The sequence below is a fragment of the Anolis sagrei genome, chromosome 3, assembly GCF_037176765.1.
Source record: "Anolis sagrei isolate rAnoSag1 chromosome 3, rAnoSag1.mat, whole genome shotgun sequence".
Classification (NCBI taxonomy): domain Eukaryota; kingdom Metazoa; phylum Chordata; class Lepidosauria; order Squamata; family Dactyloidae; genus Anolis; species Anolis sagrei.
This window is the reverse complement of record NC_090023.1, coordinates 29,380,471-29,400,033: the sequence shown is the minus strand read 5'-3', so window position 1 is coordinate 29,400,033 and position 19,563 is coordinate 29,380,471. Positions and strand designations below refer to the sequence as shown.

The 19,563-nt window shown below is 44.1% G+C and overlaps 1 protein-coding gene across 1 annotated transcript in view; it reads left to right on the top strand.

Annotated features, from left to right (window-relative positions):
• The first annotated feature begins 7,822 nt into the window (after positions 1-7,822).
• SACS (sacsin molecular chaperone) overlaps positions 7,823-19,563 on the top strand; it is a 66,938-nt gene continuing 55,197 nt past the window's right edge. Inside the window, exon 1 of the mRNA XM_060770932.2 lies at positions 7,823-8,048. The gene's annotated coding sequence lies outside the window, so the exon portion shown is untranslated. The remainder of the gene's footprint in view (positions 8,049-19,563) is intronic.

Here is a 19,563-nt window from a genome sequence, read left to right as displayed (position 1 = left end):
TCAAAGTAGTCCCTGGTCAAAAAAAGGTTGGGAACCACTGCTCTAAACTATCCTCATCGAAATAATAATATGTAAATGAAATGAACAGACAGAGAAAATTTTAGTAAAGTTACTAAACAGATTAGGAAATAGGGATCCAGCCTGTGCTCGAAGAGGTCACATTCCCCCTGAAGACACAGGTCAGCAGCTTGGGGGGTCACTCTAGACTCAATGCTGAACCCAGAGGCCCAGGTATCTATAGTGGCCAGGAGGGCCTTAGTTATATCCCATCTGGATGACTGTAAAGTGTTCTATGTAGGGATGCCTCTGAAGAGTGCTCGGAAACTTCAGCTGGTCCAAAGAACTGCAGCCAGGTTGCAGCAGCTCCACTGGCTGATAGTTTGTTTCCAGGAACAAAGTGCTGGATATGACCTTTAAAGTCTTAGACAATTCAGGTCCAGGCTATTTGGCTGACCGCATTGCCTTGTACGAATCTGCCCAGGCCCCAAGATCTTCAGGGAAGACCCTTCTCTTGGTCCCACCTCCATCTGAAGCTCAGTTGGTGGAAACGAGAGAGTGGGCCTTCCTTCTTGGTGGCTGCCCTTCAACTCTGGAACTCCCTGACCTTGGAAGACAGAATGCCCCCCTCCCTGTTGTCCTTCCAGCAGCAGGCAAAAACCTTCTAATTCTGACAGGCTTTGAAAGAATGAGGTTTTTAAGATCAAGGGTGCTGTGGTTTTTAGCTTTGAATATGTTTTTATGGGTTTTAACTATGAATTTTTAATACCATTGATATTTAATTCTGTTTTAATGCTTGTATATAGATTTTAAATTGCATTGAAATGCTTTTAATGTAAGTTGCTTTGAGTCTCCTTGTGAAGAGAAAAAGTGAGGGATAAATAAACATAATAAACCTAGTTAGCACAGTAAACATAATAATAATACTTTTTTTGAAGTTCAACTCTCAAAATTCTTCAGCCAGCATGGCCAGTAGCTGAAAACTGTCATTTACAGGAGGAACTTTTCAAAGCATCAAATGCTTGTTAAGAGAATTGTTATTTTATATTCCTGCTCTGTAACATTTATTTCCTATTGTATTCTTGTTTCTAAATCTATATATTTACTACAGGGATCCTCCAGACAAGGCAAATGCACTGAGAGGTTATTGTATTTGTAACTGCATTTTTAAATCCTGAACTGCCCAATCAATAGCTTTAGAAGACCTGGTTGTTCACTCAACCAGATATGTTCTGGAGGGCTGAGTCAATCTGGAAGTTACATATATGCAGAGTGTGGTGTTTCCTGTTGACTGACATGTCTGGACAGCATTCTCTGTCTAAGTATTTTGCATACAGGAAGATGGGGAAATGTTGGCTTGTCACGCTTCTTTTAAAGCCATCCAAGTTGGTGCCATCACAAATGGCCTCTTAATGATGCCAAATGACACCTGTGAATTCTGTTCACTACATTTTTATCTCCTTCAGGACAAATCTTTTTTTGTGTGTGGAAGAACATTTTCAGTCAATCATGTGTTGACTGGGGTTGGGGAAAGTAAACATTTGAAGGCCTGATGTTAATTTTTACCAAACATATGAATAGGGAAACCAAAACTGTACATGTAATTAGATAGTAATTAAATGGCATTTTTGTTATATACTTCTATTTGCTTTTTCCTCTAAACATTTGGAGGGGAATTTTATGTTTACACTTTGCAGAGCCAATTGAGAGGTTGTTTGCAATGCTGCCAAGCACATTATGCAAAGATATTATCTATAATATGTTCACTCGCTCAAAGCAATCCACTTCTGTTTTGGAAAACTTAATTCAAAAATACTTTAAACTTATCTGCCCACATTTTAGAAGCCTTCTCTTCCCTCAAATGTGATGTGTGTATAAAGAGTGTTTCAGCATTTTTCATATTTGGTTTTATGGTGAAATTATGTGCACACACAAATGTGTACATAAACTCTAGCACAACAGTCAGAAACAAGATTCTCTTCAAAATGGAAATTGCTTGTAGGAGGTGAGATGGAAACATCATTCAGCTGCTTCCTGATTGACAGAAGAACAAACCTCTGTCACTTGGAGCAGCTGCTGTTTAGTACATTAGCCTGAATGGAATGTATGATGCTTAAGTATTTCGAACTGTTGAATACTTAGGGATCATGAACATAAACCAGCCACAACTCTAGGTTACAGATTTGTAACCACAGCCACTATTTTTCTTAAATTTCAATTTTGGACATTATTTCTAAATATGCACTTTTAAAATATAAAAAGGCACACACTCATTTTGCACAAGTTTTTGTGCCATTGTTTTGACTAGAGACTTCCTAGTTAAGTGATTCCATTCACTGATGGGACAATTTAACATGTGGCTTCTCAGGCTTTAAAAAGTCCACATGATAGCTACTGAAGATACCTTGTTTTCAAAGGTGTTTGCTTCTGTTATTTCCAACATGGACTGTGTGGTAGTGATTGCCAGATCAATTAAAACTGGACAAAGAATGAGGTAAAGGAAATCAAACAGGCTCCATTACAACTGGATGCATTCTCATAAACTGGGCTTTTTGTGTGTTGCTCTTTAAAAGAAAATGGAATTGTGTTAAGGGATCCTTCAGTTATAGCACTCTGATGCAGGTCATAGTTGCACTCTCTTTATAACTTGGCAAGGCACTATTAGTTACTGGCAAATATTCCAAATATATCTTCATAAACTGCGAATTCCAGGATGCCATAGGAGGTTGCCATGGCAGTTAAAGGGAATCATAGTGGGAGATGCAATCTCACAAGGTGTCTGCCAAAGAGTGGCAGTGACTCAAAAAATGACAAATCCCAGGATTCCATAACATTGAACCATAGCAGTTTAAGTGATCTCAAACTGCATTAGTTCTATAGTGCAGAAGCACCCAAGGAGGAAGCGGAGCTGGATTGCTGTTAGAAGACTTTGTAAAATAAGTTTTCGTTTATCAGAGGCTTTATTAATAAGCATATCTGTAATACATTCCTGGGTGATGAATAATTTTGTGGAACTTTTAATGATGGAAATATCATCTCTATTGATCATGTTTGATACATCTGATTGCATTGGTCTGTGAAATTGCTACCAATTTGCACTTTTAATGGTGATGCATATCTCTTTACCTATCTCTTTTGAACCATCATCGTAAATGTCACCTGCATAGCACCTTGCCTCAAAGGCAACTGGAGACAAGCCAAAATGCCATTGTGCATATGGCTTGATTTTTAAATATTGGCAGTGGTTGCATGAAGGTACGTTGTGTTTCATATTATCCGCAGTGGCTCTGACACAGTTTCTATGGACATCAAGGTATCTTTCCCTTATAGAAACTACTGCAACTTTATATGGATCAAGATTAATGATGAAATTGTGCATGACTAGTAGCATAGACTGAACAAATAAACAACAAAGTAGGATAGTAGAATCTCTGCATGGTGAAAAAGCTGCTTATTTTATTAGTTTCAGGCAAAACATCTTTGCATGAAATCCAAATGTTAGTTTCACTTAGAGTAGATCCATTGAGTCAATAGGAATTACATTTGTGCTGACTAACCAGAGTTCCCATTGATATAGTAGATTAGATTTCATTAGGATTAAAAACTGCTATAGACCACAAATTATAATCCTGCAAGGGCCTCTTGTGGACAAAATCCAAACAGCAGCATTTGGAGCTGTGGACTGATATTAGCTGTTCAAGGTTAGAGAAAAAGAATGCATTTTTTAATTATGTTGCAGATACCGAAATAGAAGAGTATTCACTTTATTTGTTAAGGCTTGCCCCCTTTCTAAAAGCTGCAGAACATGCACATTCTCTGCTTTGGAACTGAATACTCCATAACAATTCACAGATTAAAAAGTGGAACACACAAGCCAAACAACCTGAGTTCGATTAAGATGTCAAAGGTTGCTTGTTGCTGTTGCTGTTTATTCATTCAGTCGTTTTGGACTCTTCATGACCTCATGGACCAGCGCGTGCCAGAGCTCCCTGTTGGCCATGCCCCCCCCCCTTCAAGGTCAAGCCAGTCACTTCAAGGATAACATCCATCCATCTTGCCCGTGATCTGCCCATCTTTCTTTTTCCTTCCCTTTTCCCCAGCATCAGTATCTTCTATATGCTTTCACGTCTTCTCATTATATGGCCAAAGTACCTCATCTTTGCCTCTAATATCCTTCCCTCCAGTGAGCAGTCAGGCATTATTTACTGGAGTATGGTCTGGTTTGATCTTCTTGCGGTCCAAGGCACTCTCAGAATTTTCCTCCAACATCACAGTTCAAAAGCATCTACCTTCCTTTGCTCAGCCTTCCTTATGGTCCAGTTCTCACATCCATAGATTACTATGGGGAATACCATTGCTTTAACTATGCAGATCTTCCTTGCCAGTGTCATGTCTCTACACTTCACTATTTTATTCAAATTGGTCATTACTCTCCTCCCAAGAAGTAAATGTCTCCTGATTTCCTGGCTGCAGTCTGCATTTGCAGTAATCTTTGCTCCTAGAAATACAAAGTCAGTCATTACCTCCATGTTTTCTCCCTCTATTTCCCAGTTATCAATCAGTCTGGTTGCCATAATCCACACAGCTAAATAAAATCCCACACTTTCTGCTTTGAACTGGCCTCAGATAACACACAGTACAACACAGATATTGTGGGATTTTCTGCTTTGATATCCTGGGTTATATGGCTCTGTGGACGGACCCCCAGAAGGTTCAAACAAAACAAATTGTGGCACCTTCTTTTAAATTATTTTCTCTTCCTCGTTAATAATTTTTATTATCCAGGCCACACAATTATCTATCCACCCATCAGCAATTTATCACATCATTTATATTCTTCCATTCTCCCTGGGCCCTTCCACACAGCCCTATATACCAGAATAGCAAAGCAGAAAATCCCACAATATCTGCTTTGAACTGGGTTATCTGAGTCCACACTGCCATATATTCCAGTTCAAAGCAGATATTGGGGGGTATGGGTGGTTTACAAAAGGGATACAATTAAAAGTAGAAGTAGACAAAATATATCACACTGAGATTAAAACAGTATTAAGCTAACAATGGAATTAAATCCATTTAAAATATTAATTGAAAACTAAGATTTTATAGTATAGTGCAGAACTACAACAAATCATTTTCTTTACTTTCTAAAGGCTTTCTGGAATAGAAAGATCTTACTTTGCAGTTGAAATGACCGCAAAGAAGGAGATTCCTAATATCCCTAGAGAGGAAGTTTCAAAGTGTGGGAGCAACTACAGAAAAGGTGCTTTCCCGTGTTTCCGTAATTGACTTGAACTACGCCCAGAAACAGACTTTCAGCCAGTGGAGCTGTTGCAATGTGGGAGTTGTGTGCTCCCTATAACCGGCACCTGTTAACAATCTGGCTGCGGTTATTTCCAAACACACTTTAAAGGCTGCCCCACATACAGTTCATTACAATAATCCAATTCGAATGTAACTGAGGCCAAGTTTGATATCTGAAGGAATGGATATAACTGGTGTACTACTTTGCCTGTGCAAATGCACTGCTGGCTACTGCAGAAACCTGAATGTCCAGGTTCAGAACTGAATCCAGAAGTGCACCCAAAGTGTGAACCCAAGAATCATAGAATGAAAAGAGACCACAAGGACCATCCAGTCCACACAACCAAAACTCTTCTGACAGATGGCCATCTAGCCTCTGTTTAAAAACCTCTGGAAAAAGAAAATTCCCTATCCCCTGACCTGTCTTACTACTGACCAGGAGCACCTCTGTCTTGTCTGGACAGAGTTTCAATTTCTTATCTCTCATGTTGTCCATCATTGTTGGCAAACACCAATTTACAACAAGGGCAATTTCCTTGGATTGAGGTGGAAAGGAGAGATAGTGCTGGTTATTATCAGCATTCTGGACCTCATCACATGGATGTTTGCCACAGTATTTGCAACTGTTCGCTATGTTTTCATTTCCCATGATGCATGCTTTGTTTTGTGTGCATTTTGCCTGAAGCCAGTCAGGAAGTCCTTCATAATGTTCAGATGGAATCTCCTTTCTTGTAGTTTGAAGCCATTGTTCCATTGCGTCCTAGTCTCCAGGGCAGCAGAAAACAAACTTGCTCCCTCCTCCTTATGACTTCCTCTCACATATTTATACATAGTTATCATGTCTCCTCTCAGACTTCTCTTCTTCAGGCTAAACATGCCTAGTTCTTTAAGCCGCTGCTCATAGGGCTTGTTCTCCAGACCCTTGATCATTTTAGTTGCCCTCCTCTGGACACATTCCAGCTTGTCAGCATCTCCCTTCAATTGTGGTGCCCAGAATTGGACACAGTATTCCAGATGTGGTCTAATCAAGGCTGAATAGAGGGGTAGCATGACTTCCCTGGATCTAGACACTATACTCCTATTGATGCAGGCCAAAATCTTGTTGGCTTTTTTTGCTGCCGCATTACATTGTTAATTCATGTTTAACTTGCTAAATATGGTTTTCTGTGGGTGAGCAGATGGCGACTACTGGATGGCATATGTTCTGTATCAGAAACTAGAGCTGATGTGGTCTATTGAATGCAATTTTCTGAATCAGCACCCCAAATAACCAAACCAAATCTAAAGTTGACCAAACACCAATTCATAATCCTTTAGGTACTAATGTTGGAGAGTGGTCTCTGGTCAAAGTGGTCTCTAATAAAACAAAAAACAAAAACAAACAAACAAACTGGTTGAAACCACTATTTTAGACAGAATCTGCACAATTTTACTGATTCAATGTACCGAAGTCAAACTGAAATATCTCAGCATCATCTTCTAGATTTGCCCCTCCAGGAAGGAATGGAGCCATTAAGGAACAGTGCCTCCAAGTCCTATTCCAGGGAGGCCACCTCAAAGGATACTATGGTAGATGTTATTGGATGCAAGTGAAAGGTCCCACTGAACCAGCAGGGATACACAGGTTCCTAGAAAGGTAATCTCCTGTGGTGACCAAAGCTAATTCTATGCCATAACCAGGCCTTAAGCCAGATTGAAATGGATCTTGACAATCAGTGGGAAACCACCACATACTCCAGCACCATGCCTCCTAAGTACTGGAGACAAGCAAACCATTATCCATAATCTGATGTTGTTTGGTTACAGAGTTTTCATCTGTAAAATGCTGGAGGACTTGCCATTTCAGTCTTGGGAACAGTGATTCTTTTTCTAATGTGCCAGGGATGGTATCCTATTTATGCCTAGGGTTACAACTTTTTAGAAACTTGCTGCAGACTGGCAGGCTACTGGCCCGTCGGCCAGCATTTTCTACAATTACCACACAAACTGCACTCTTTGGAACCATTTAAATCCCCAAAACACTGTGGTACAATTGTAGCAATTCTATACAGTTCTCCTCGGGAACATAACAAAGAATTACCTGGATAGTAGTAATGGGGTTGCAATCCATGGAGAACAAAGTCAGTTTCCTTGAATTCCTTGAAACGTAGTTCAAGGTAAATATTTAGTATGTTCTGTCATCTATGTTGGAAAGGACTTCTCCAAAAATAAAAGAATAAAGATGGAAGGGAGGAGGAGAAAGAGAAGAAAGTCAAACCGCTGTGAAATAATGCTTACCTGCCATTTTTTAAAAAACAGCTTTTTCATTAGAATGATATAGTTATTTCTATATGATTATATTAATATGAAATATTTAATGTTCTTTTGCTGAATTTTGTCTTTGCTATCTCAGTGTAACCGATGTTCTAGTTTGCCTGTGATCTGTGCAGTTGGCTCAAAGCAGTGGCACCATAGCCCTTTAAAAAAAAGGAGGAGAAAACGAGAGAAAGGAAGGGGGAGCTAGAGCGTTTGCTGCATTGAACTACAGTATTTTAGACTGGCTCAGACTGCAGCAGTGATCACACATGGCTCTTCAGAAACAGCTGATCTTACAAAAGGCACACACGCCCCTCAAGTTGCAGATGCAACCAATTCCAAACAGCCAATGGAAGAAGTGATATGACACTCTGACCAGTACGTGGACACTCCTTTTAGAGAGTCAGATACAGTGACTGGCCTGTGCTGGTGCAGACTATTCATCTGCTGATGTAAGTACTAGTTTGGTCCAAGCTGCTCAATCATGTAGTTGTATGGTTGAGATTGTCTTGTTTTCATTGTCCTTAATGCACTGGAAATTACTTATTAATTTCAGCAGGTGACCTACAGTATCTGTACATCTGGTCCTGTCATCCTAAAATGTGTAGTTCTTTTGGAGATTGATTTTTTTAAAAGTAGAGCTTTCTACTATTTGTATTGCATTCTGAAGTTGTTACAAATGTGTGAACAAGCTTTTCTGTGGGAGTGTGACTTAACCATTGGTGCACTGGTCCTGTGTGGGCTTTTAAGTGTAGCAAACATCTTTAGCAGATTGATCCCCTGAGCATGGATTTCATGATGCAGCCTTTGTTTGAAACAGCCAAGCATTGACATCACCAGTTACTAAACATATTCATTACACAGTTGGAGGTAACAGAGGACACTGCTGTTTGCAGTAGCAAGGTTTTTTTTAAAAAAACGTAGAGACATAGGGAATGATTAATCCTTCTCCTTGCAGATTTTTTTAAAGATGTTGCAAAGCAGATGTCAAGTATGACAGATATAGCAAAAGGTCCTGAGATTTTGTGTCTTTGTAAAACAATGATTTTAGAATTTTTTCTCACATGCTAACCAGTATATTTTGGCAGCTGTTTTTCAGTTAATGCCTTCCCTCTGTCTGGAGATAGGCATGACATGTATAACAGGTGAAAAAAGGATAGTCTTTCGGGTCATATTGAGACAGATGCTCAGTAATGAACATTTTAATTGCAGCTGACCTGCTTGGTCTCATCCCGTACTATATCAAATTGATTGCTGTCAGTCCATCCCCATCCTGTAAGCAATAAATCAGAGAGCAGCATCTCTCATTTCTCTGCAAGACTTTGTTTTTAAAGTAATCTCATTTAATCCTGGAGCCCCACTGAAAATGACTAGTCCTAATGCAAGGGAGAGCAAGCTGAGGTTACTCCAATACAACCTTAATTGACATGTGTCCTGAATTTTGTCTGCATAAAATAGGACTGAAGAGGGTCTGGTGTTGCACTAGGAAAAAAGAGCTAGTTTTTTGTTTTGTTTTTGTGTTGCAAGAGCTAGGATAAATTTACTTTAATTTTTACATCTCCAAAGAGCACTGCTGGATGTCTGATTATTTATTGTTTGAATGTGCTATAATGCAAGTTTCTTCAAGGACATTGAGTGAAAAATATCTGCAGAGGAAATCTGATTCCAGAGAAACATGATTAGTTACAGGCCGAGTACTGTATGTATATAGATTTCCCCCCCTCCTGGTGTGTGTGAATGCATCACTGTCTAACTCTAGCCCAAAGCACAGTAAAATTACTTTTCTGAGCTTTTGGCTTTGTAAGTTGGACAGCCAGGATAGCTACTATTTATATTCATTCCTAATGAGGAATCCAAAATGGTGGAGTGGCAATGTGTTTGTTCTTTTATCAGGGAGACCTGGGTTCAAATTTCTACCCAACCATAAAATTTACTGAGTTGCCTTGGGTCAGTCACTTTGTCTCAACATTGACTGTTATGAGAATAAGCATTGTATTGTTATGTGCTTTGAAGTCAACTCTGACTTGATGGCAACAACAATAAAACTTTATTTAATATTATGTTAATATTATGTGAATATTGTATGTTTTGAGGCACTGTGTAGGTGCCACTTGTAAGCCATCTTGAGTCCCTGTCAGCGTGGAGAAAGGCGGGATATAAATAAGGTAAATAGGTAAAATAAATACATTTCTATTCCACCCTATCTCCCCAGGGGGGCTCAGGGCGCATACTTGTAAGGTGTGCTTGGAAGATAGGTTTGATATTGCCGCCTTCTTAGGTTGAGAGAATATGGCTTGCCTGTCACCCACTGAGTTTTCATGGCTGAGCAGAGATTTGAACCCTCTTTCCCAGAGAGCTGGTCCAACACTCAAACCACTATTATGCTAGTTTCAATGGATCTATTCCCCAGTCTTTAATCCCAGAGCTTTCAGAGCAACTGAAACATGAAAATTATATTAAATGAAATTTAAAAGCTGCTGTTACATAATCTGATAATAAAAAATCCACATAAGCAGAAAAATTAGAAGTTTGCAATAAATAGATTTAGATAGGGCGCATACTTGTAAGGTGTGCTTGGAAGATAGGTTTGATATTGCCGCCTTCTTAGGTTGAGAGAATATGGCTTGCCTGTCACCCACTGAGTTTTCATGGCTGAGCAGAGATTTGAACCCTCTTTCCCAGAGAGCTGGTCCAACACTCAAACCACTATTATGCTAGTTTCAATGGATCTATTCCCCAGTCTTTAATCCCAGAGCTTTCAGAGCAACTGAAACATGAAAATTATATTAAATGAAATTTAAAAGCTGCTGTTACATAATCTGATAATAAAAAATCCACATAAGCAGAAAAATTAGAAGTTTGCAATAAATAGATTTTGTAGGTTTTTACTCTGAAAAAAATACTGAACCAGATTATCACAGTAAAATGATGCAAGTATGACTTGATACGAAAGTATAATAAATATTTTCTATATATAGAAGAACTAATGTTGGGAGCTTTTGTTCATAGTTTGAATACTATAAATAAAACTTGAGAAAGATGGGATGGGTGGAAATTACAAACCTTTTTATAGAGTACCAGAAATGCATCATAGTTTGCAGCAGACAAGCTGTCTTTGTGGCAATAAATCCATTCATTTTTAAAAATATTCTTTTCCGTTTCTTATAACTGACAATATGGCTACCCTGCCCAAATTTTAGAAAAAAGTGAGCACAACACAGGTGAGCAGTACCGAAATAAAATAAGAAATATTTATTTATTTATTTCCCATATTTATACCCCACTCTTCTCACCACGAGGGGGACTCAGAGTGGCTTCTAGATTGGTCAAATATATCTTATCTTAAAGATATAGAAACCTTTGACAATTAACAGAAGAGAGAAAGTAGTCAATACGGGGAGAGGAGGATTCAAAATATTGGAAAATATATTTTATAGACTAAGCCTGAAGCCACAATTCCGCACAAATATTGCAGTTCTCTAAAACTTTTCATCAGAATCAAGGAAAAAGCAAAGATGGTGAGGCAGGAAAAATTTTGGCTGATGTTGATACCCAAAGTGTGTAAATCTTAAATTAGACATAATGTGAAGAACTGTAAGGCGCTTCCTCACTATCTCTCCACATTACAACTACCACATACTCACAAATGGAGAGCGCTACCACATAATCTGGACTTGTAAAAAGCAAGCAAACAACAACCAAATAGTCACTATATGATCTATCAGTGGCCCAGCTTTCAGAATGCTCTTGATTGAACATATTCAGATCTAAAGGAGGACTGGGATGACATAAAGTAACAAAGGAAAGATATGGGTGAGATGGAAAAAGGCAAGACATGGGAAACTCAAGATGGGGACAGGCCCATAGCAGGAGACATTAGGGCTTTAATGACCTCTGGTGGGTAGTTCTGGATCTCTGCAAGAAAAGTCTTCATCATCAGTCTGCTCCACTTCTCTGCCATGGTTTAGCCCTGAAAGGACATGCCTCTGTCCAGGTTCAGATAAGATGGAATCTGATCATGCTAAGGTTATATTGAATCATGGATGGTGAAATTAAAACATTACATTACAGAGAATGTTTTGGTGAACCCAAGTCAAGAAAAGCTCAGGCCATATTAAATATACTGTGCTTGATAAAATAATTAAATGACACCAAAGCAAATGCTCCTGAGTCTGCCATTCTTGAAAGATGGAAACATGTAGATATTATATGCCTCTTCCCTCTCCCAGTCAGTGCAACTTGCAGTCTAAAGATGTAATGTGGAAGGAACTTTAGGGTTCATCTAAGTGCTGTGATGGTGTCTAGTTGTAATGCATGGAACTGATGAAGAACAGCTCCCCATTTCTGAAACTCTAAAATCGAGCTTTTCACTGTGAGGTCCAAGGAATCAAAAATAAAAAGGAGCCAGAACTTTAAATGGATCTGATGTAATCTAAATCTCAATGATGTGCATTGGACTATGATTCTAGAAACCAAAGCTTGAACCCCTGCTTAGCCATGGCAACAATCACTGGGTGACCTCAAAGAATTCACATTCTCTGAGCCCTAGGAATAAATTTTGCCCAAGAAAACCGTGATGGGTTTGCCTTATCACCATAAATTGGAAATGAACTGAAGACACACGCCAACAACATCTGAATAGTAAAGCCTTTAAAAATGAATGTAGAGATTCAGTCTCTGTTTGTCATGTAGAAGCCAGCTAGCAAGACAGAATAGTTCCATCCTTTACTACTATGACAATTTGGATGTGGACAAGTTCCCTGATTTGAGCCTTGGATGACTCTAGAGACCAGGGGTTGATCCTCTGGTTGGCTGTGAAAACCCACTGGGTATCCTTGGATGAATCAAGAAACCCCATAATGGGTTCATGCTGTAAATCTGAAATGGCTTGAAGGTGTATAGCAACAACAACATGCCATTGTACTAGAGCGAAGAGACATGACTTTTTAAGTCTGTGACTGCCTGAATTAGTTTTGTCCTTAATCCTTTTTTATTATATTAAAGAAGAAAATGAAGAAAATGAAGGCCACCATTAGATCTGTATTATGTCTTATCGGAAATTACTAACAGGCGAGCTTCCGGTTCCGGCATGGTGGTCGGCAGCAGAAACGCTGAGCTGGCTCAGGCCAGAAACCAAATCTGAAGGAATCCTGGGTTCCCCCCCCCCCCCATCGACCACCTTAAATCAAGGGGGAGAGAGACCCTAAGCCTCAGGCTTCCTGCAGAGGGTCGTGGAGCCCGGGAGAGCCCGGGAGAGAGAGCCAGGAAGGCGCAAGGAAGGCGGAGTAGAACAAAGGGAACGCCGCCATTAAACCGCGGTAGGCCTTCCTTCCAAACAAAACGCCAATCCTAACATCAATTGGCGACCCTTACCCTGGCTGCCTTCGCCTCCGGCTGGCGCCGCTGAGATCCTCGCCAACACAGAGATTTGCAGCTGGGACTGCCACCCGGCCGCGCCAGCGCCGTGCCGGCCCGGCCGTGTCGACGCGGAGGCCGCCCGGCTGAATCATCACTGAATCATCGCGGCGAGCGGCGCTGCCTAGCTCGCCCTCGCCTTTGCTGGTGCAGAGGCCGCGGCCAGAGACATCTCCCGCCCGCCCGGGAGCGGGGTGGAGCGGAGCGGCAAACCGCGACCAGGGACGCCCTCCCCGCCGGGAGTGGCGAGGAACAGCGGGCCGCCATTGCTGGGGAGCCGCGGCCGGAGGCACCCTGCCGGAGCCGCTGTCGGGGTGGTTGCGGCTGCCGTTGTCGCCTCGTTGCGGGGTCCGGCGGGCCCGCCCCCCCTTCTTTGGACTGGCAGTCTGGTGAGTAGTCAGCCGACACCAGCACAGGCGCAGCCGGGGCAAGACATCGCCACTACAGCAGCCACCGGAGCGTAAGTCGAGGCCTGCGGGCCGCCATTTGAGTGGCTCCCAACAAGACCATTGGGAAGGGCCTGGCTGCAACTGGGTGCAGCCTGTGGCAAAGACCATCAATTGCGGCCTAGTAGCTACTAGGGCCCTCGACTGGCCAACCCTGCCACCTGTTGGCCTCCTCCGGCAAGTGCGCTGACCGACCTAGTGAACGACATCGCGGCTGAGTGCTGCCTGGCTGGAAGGAGAGGCCGAGTGCTGCCTGGCCTCCTCCGTCATACCACTGGGCCGCCAAACCACCGCCGCCGCCGGCCGCCGGAGTGGAGTGTTGAAGCCGGGTGATAGGCCGCCGCCGCTGAGCCGCTAAGCCGCCGTTATCGGACCGCCGCCGCCGCCGGCCGCTGGGTGGGGGGGCCGGGCGCTCCCTGGCCCCCGCAACCGCTGCCGGTGAAGAGTCATCGTTGGGGCTGCTGTTGGGCTGCTGGGCCGCTGGCCCGTTCTACCATCAGGCGAGTCCGCCATTCCATCAGGCCACATAGGACAGTGTTTATTATCTATGTATGGGTCCTATGAAATGATATGAACCGACCTCTTGTGTAGACCGCTGTGTGGACCTTTGGCCGGCCATTTGTTGTGGATTTTTTGTGCAGATCTTTAAGCTGGCTTCTTCGCTGGTATTTACTGAGCAAAATGTGACTGACCATCTGTGCTGCCCCACCCCCGAGTTATCAACTCCGGAAGCCTATCCGCTGGTTTACCAACCGTCTAGAGTCTCATCGGGGTCATAGCAATATTAGTTAACTACCACCATTATCACCCATAAGGGGTAATCGTATAATATCAACTAGCACTTTCCTGGTAGTCATTGTTGCCATCTGTCATTATTGTAATAAGAACGATTTAGAGCATCTAGGCGCCTGCCATCTGCTGCTAGATTGCACCAGCACTTTCGCCCCTTCCCTGTCCCTCTGTGCCGCACTTTATATCGCTAAGTAGAGCACTTTAGACCTAGCACTTTATTAATGTGCCTTTGAATGTGTGTTGCTGCTAAGTAATTTACGATCATTCACGCTCACCAACGGACTGCTCCTGAAATCTATGCACTTTAAGAACTGGTCTATTGAAGCAGTCGGAATATCGACTACCACCCGTATCGCTGCTACCCATGTGGTCCCCTGCCCCCCTTTGGGTACTGTTTATGTTGCTCTGGTGTAGCGGAGGGGGCAGAAGAGGAGGTGGCCCGGAGCCTGTGATTGAGAGTGTGGTGGGGAGGGGGGAGGGGGGATGCTGGCAAGAACCAATAAACCTAACAACAAGCGTAGGAGAAAGTAATCTTATGGCTCATAACTGCGGCATGGAGGGGGGGAGGTGTTCCACTAGCCGAGGGGTCCCCATAGAGGTCGTGGTGGGAAGGAGGAGATGCGGGAGAAGGAGACCTCGAATTCGGCCTAATTCGGACCGCTTTTCCAAATTAACTATCCCCAATAGGTCTCCTAAGGTAATTTGGTGTAACCAGGTGAGCGGGCCCTCTGGCTTGAAGGTGGTGTTGTTGAACGCCAGGTCTGTCAACGGAAAAACAACTTGGATTCAGGACTTAATCCTGGAGGAGCGGGCAGATCTGGCGTGCATCACGGAGACCTGGTTGGATGAAGCGGGGGGCGTAAATCTCTCCCAGCTTTGTCCTCCAGGTTTCTCCGTGCAACACCAACCAAGAGCCGGAGGACGGGGAGGCGGGGTCGCAGTGGTCTATAGAGATACCATCCATCTAACCAGGAGCCCCATCCCGCAGACCACAAATTTTGAATGCGTCCACCTGAGGGTGGGTGACCGGGACAGAATAGGGATTCTGCTAGTGTACCGTCCACCTCGCAGCACTACAGTCTCCCTACCTGAGCTAGCGGGGGTGGTCTCGAGCCTGGCGGTGGAGTCCCAACGGCTTCTGGTGCTGGGGGACTTCAACATCCACGCCGAGGCAACCCTCACAGGTGCGGCTCAGGACTTCATGTCCGCCATGGCAACCATGGGGCTGTCCCAACAAATAACTGGCCCCACCCACTGTGCTGGACACACATTGGACTTGGTTTTCTGCCAGGGATGGGAGCAGGGTGGCGGTGTGGAGGAGCTGTCCATCTCTCCGTTGCCGTGGACCGACCACTTCCTGATTAGATTTAGGCTCACTGCGCCCCCTAACCTCCGCAAGGGTGGAGGACCCATTAAGATGGTCCGCCCCAGGAGGCTAATGGATCCGAATGGATTCCTGACGGCTCTTGGGGAGTTTCCCGCCACCGCGGTAGGTGATCATGTCGAGGCCTTGGTCGCTCTCTGGAATGGGGAGATGACCAGGGCTATTGACAAGATCGCTCCGGAACGTCCCCTCTCAAGTAACCGAGCTAAACCAGCCCCTTGGTTTACTGAGGAGCTGGCAGCGATGAAGCGAAGGAAGAGGGTTCTAGAGAGCGTGTGGCGATCGGACCCAAGCGAGTCAAACCGAACACGGTTTGTGTCCTTTTTAAGGGCATATGCCGTGGCAATAAAAGCCGCAAAGAAAACTTTCTTTGCGGCCACTATTGCGTCTGCAAAAAACCGTCCGGCGGAGTTGTTCCGGGTTGTCAGAGGTCTTTTAACTCCCCCTATCTTAGGTGGGAGCCCTGACAACTCGGCAGCGCGCTGTGAAGCATTTGCTCGGTTCTTCGCAAACAAAGTCGCTTTGATCCGTTCTGGGCTGGACGCCACATTAGATGCAGTCTCCGTGGATGTGACACAAGCACCTGCTTGTCCGATTTTGTTGGATTCTTTTCAGTTTGTGAAACCCGAGGATGTGGACAAGATACTTGGAGGAATGAGACCCACCACGTCCATCCTAGACCCCTGCCCATCCTGGCTTCTGAAGGAGGCCAGAGGGGGATTGGCCGAGTGGGTAACGGTGGTGGTTAATGCCTCCCTTCGGGAAGGCAAGATTCCAGCGAGCCTAAAACAGGCTGTTATAAAGCCGCTGTTGAAGAAACCATCACTTGACCCCACTAAATTGGACAACTTTCGGCCTGTTTCCAATCTTCCCTTCTTGGGCAAAGTCATGGAAAGCGTGGTGGCCTCACAACTCCAGGTATTCTTGAGAGACACGGATTATCTGGATCCGGCACAGTCTGGTTTCAGACCGGGACATGGTACTGAGACGGTCTTGGTCGCCTTAGTGGATGATCTGCGCCGGGAGCTAGACAGGGGGAGTGTGTCCCTGTTGGTGCTCCTGGACCTCTCAGCGGCCTTCGATACCGTCGACCACGGTATTCTTCTGGGGCGCCTTGCAGAGATGGGTCTTGGGGGCACTGCTCTGCAGTGGCTCCGGTCATTTCTGGAGGGTCGTACTCAGATGGTGTTACTGGGGGACTCCTGTTCAACGCCACAGCCGTTGACCTGTGGCGTTCCTCAGGGTTCCATCTTGTCCCCCTTGCTGTTTAACATCTACATGAAGCCGCTGGGTGAGATCATCCGGAGTTTCGGGGTGCGGTGTCACCTGTACGCAGATGACATCCAACTATGTCACTCCTTCCCACCTGTTACTAAGGAGGCCGTCGAAGTCCTGAACCGGTGCCTGGCCGCTGTAACGGTCTGGATGAGGGCGAACAAACTGAAACTAAATCCAGACAAGACAGAGGTACTCCTGGTCAGTCGCAAGGCCGAACAGGGTATAGGGTTACAGCCTGTGCTGGACGGGGTCGCACTCCCCTTGAAGGCGCAGGTTCGCAGCTTGGGTGTGACCCTGGACTCATCGCTGAGCCTGGAGCCTCAGGTTTCAGCGGTGACCAGGGGAGCATTTGCACAGCTTAGGCTCGTGCGCCAGTTGCGCCCGTATCTTGGGAAGTCTGACTTGGCCACGGTGGTACACGCTTTGGTCACATCCCGCCTCGACTACTGCAACGCTCTCTACGTGGGGCTGCCCTTGAAGACGGCCCGGAAGCTTCAGCTAGTCCAGCGCGCGGCAGCCATGTTGTTAACGGGAGCAGGACACAGAGAGCATACAACGCCCCTGCTGTCCCAGCTCCACTGGCTGCCGATTCGCTACCGGGCCCAATTTAAGGTGCTGGTGCTATCCTACAAAGCCCTAAACGGTTCCGGCCCAAAATACCTTGCAGACCGCATCTCGGCCTACGAGCCCACGAGGGCCTTGAGATCATCCGGGGAGGCCCTTCTCTCGGTCCCGCCTGCCTCACAGGCACGTCTGGCGGGGACGAGGGAGCGGGCCTTCTCGGTGGTGGCCCCCCGGCTGTGGAACACCCTCCCTGCTGAAGTTAGACAGGCGCCCTCCTTGATGGCCTTTCGTAGGGGCCTGAAAACATGGCTCTTCGAGCAGGCCTTCAACTGAGTGTATCTTGGAATGACACTGGAATGAACTAGGATTACGAATTTCGGCTATGACCCCAGGACTTGACGAAGCGGATTTTTAGTATAGTATATGTTATGTTGTATTTGTCTGGTTTGTATTGTCGTGATTCACTGTACACTGTCTTTCTTTGTTGCTGTTCACCGCCCCGAGTCGCCCTCGGGCTGAGAGGGGCGGTCAATAAATGCAAGAAATAAATAATAAATAAATAAATAAATAACAAATTGGTTTCATTGGATGGTTTATACTGAAATATTTAAGCATGCAAGGAAAATAGTTATTCAATCAAATTAGGATTTGACATTAGGTTATAGTAGAAAAGCTGTTTAAGGGGAAATCAAGAGACTCTTCACCAGCAATCTCTTCATGATAAATATGAATAAATACAAGGAAATAAGAACCTTTTACTTAACATTGGCAAATGTTTTGATTAATGGAATATTCTTGGTGTCATGGACAACTTGGAAAGCATGATTGAGGAGATGCTGTGAAAGGCTCAACAGCAGAGCTAGAGCAGCTCCCTCAGCCAAGCTGTGAAGCAACATCCATGAAAGGAGCAACTCCTCCTTATCCTGCTGAACAAGTGCAAGTAAGTTCCTCTGAGTGGGCTGAGGAAGAGTTAAACTGTGCCAGGTTTCACAGACCTGCAAAAAGAGAGGTTTCTGCTGTGGAGATCACTGAGATAAGCTGAGAAGAGAGCCAGCAACAGGTAACACCTGTGAATTTAAGACTTAAGGAGCTAAAGACTAGTACCTGGTTACTGGCTGCAATATCAGTTCTAGAAGTTACGGCCTTGGACTCTTCATATCTGGTGTTTCCTGAACCTTGGACTTACCTTGGACCTTAGCTTTTGGACTCTGAATTAACCTTGGAATGGACATTTGGATTCTCTCTTGTGTCATTCTATTGAAGTTTGCATCTCTGTTGGACTATCAGCTTGACCTTGGACTGTTAATGTATGCTTTGGTGGTATTTTGGGGGTTTGTAAGAAGATGCTATGAGAAAAAGCATTATAGATCAGAATACTGTTCTCTAGAGGCTATTCTGTTGTTTTTAATTTCTATTTTAGTTTCTGTCCTCAGAAAAAGCTTTAATCTGTCTCAGCTAAAAGGTTCAAGTCTGCAAGTAATCCCAGAAAATGCTATTTTTTTTTCTTAATTGCCATAACATGCACACTGCCATTTCAGTTGCTGCCATCAAATTCGATTTCTGCTGCATTAACTATCCATGAAAAATTAATGCTGTTGACTGCTTTGGACTTCATGATGCATTTACGTTCATATAGCAGGTCAGCATGAAGTATGTATATCCCCAGTGGCATTGCTAGCAGAGTGTGGGAGGTGTGAACCCCTCTGAATGACAGTATCAGAGGGTGTGACATCAAAATAACTGGCCATAACCTATTTGTGCAGTTTTGATTCAGCAGAAAGGCACTTTTTATAATCGATATCATCAATATACCTACAAGCTAAACCTCTATGCTGATACACACACACACACACACACACACATATAAAAATACACACACAAAAAAACACACACACACAACCATCTAATGCACAGAGCTGGTCAGAGCTGTCATTACTCAATTACAATAATGCTTTGAATCACATGGTTTTATCTGCATGTGCTACAACCACATGTTGCTGTTTTTTCATTGCTGTTGGCTTTTCATATTTGCTGCTTTACGAGTAATGATTTATGGATATGATTAGTACAAAAACATTACTAAGGGTT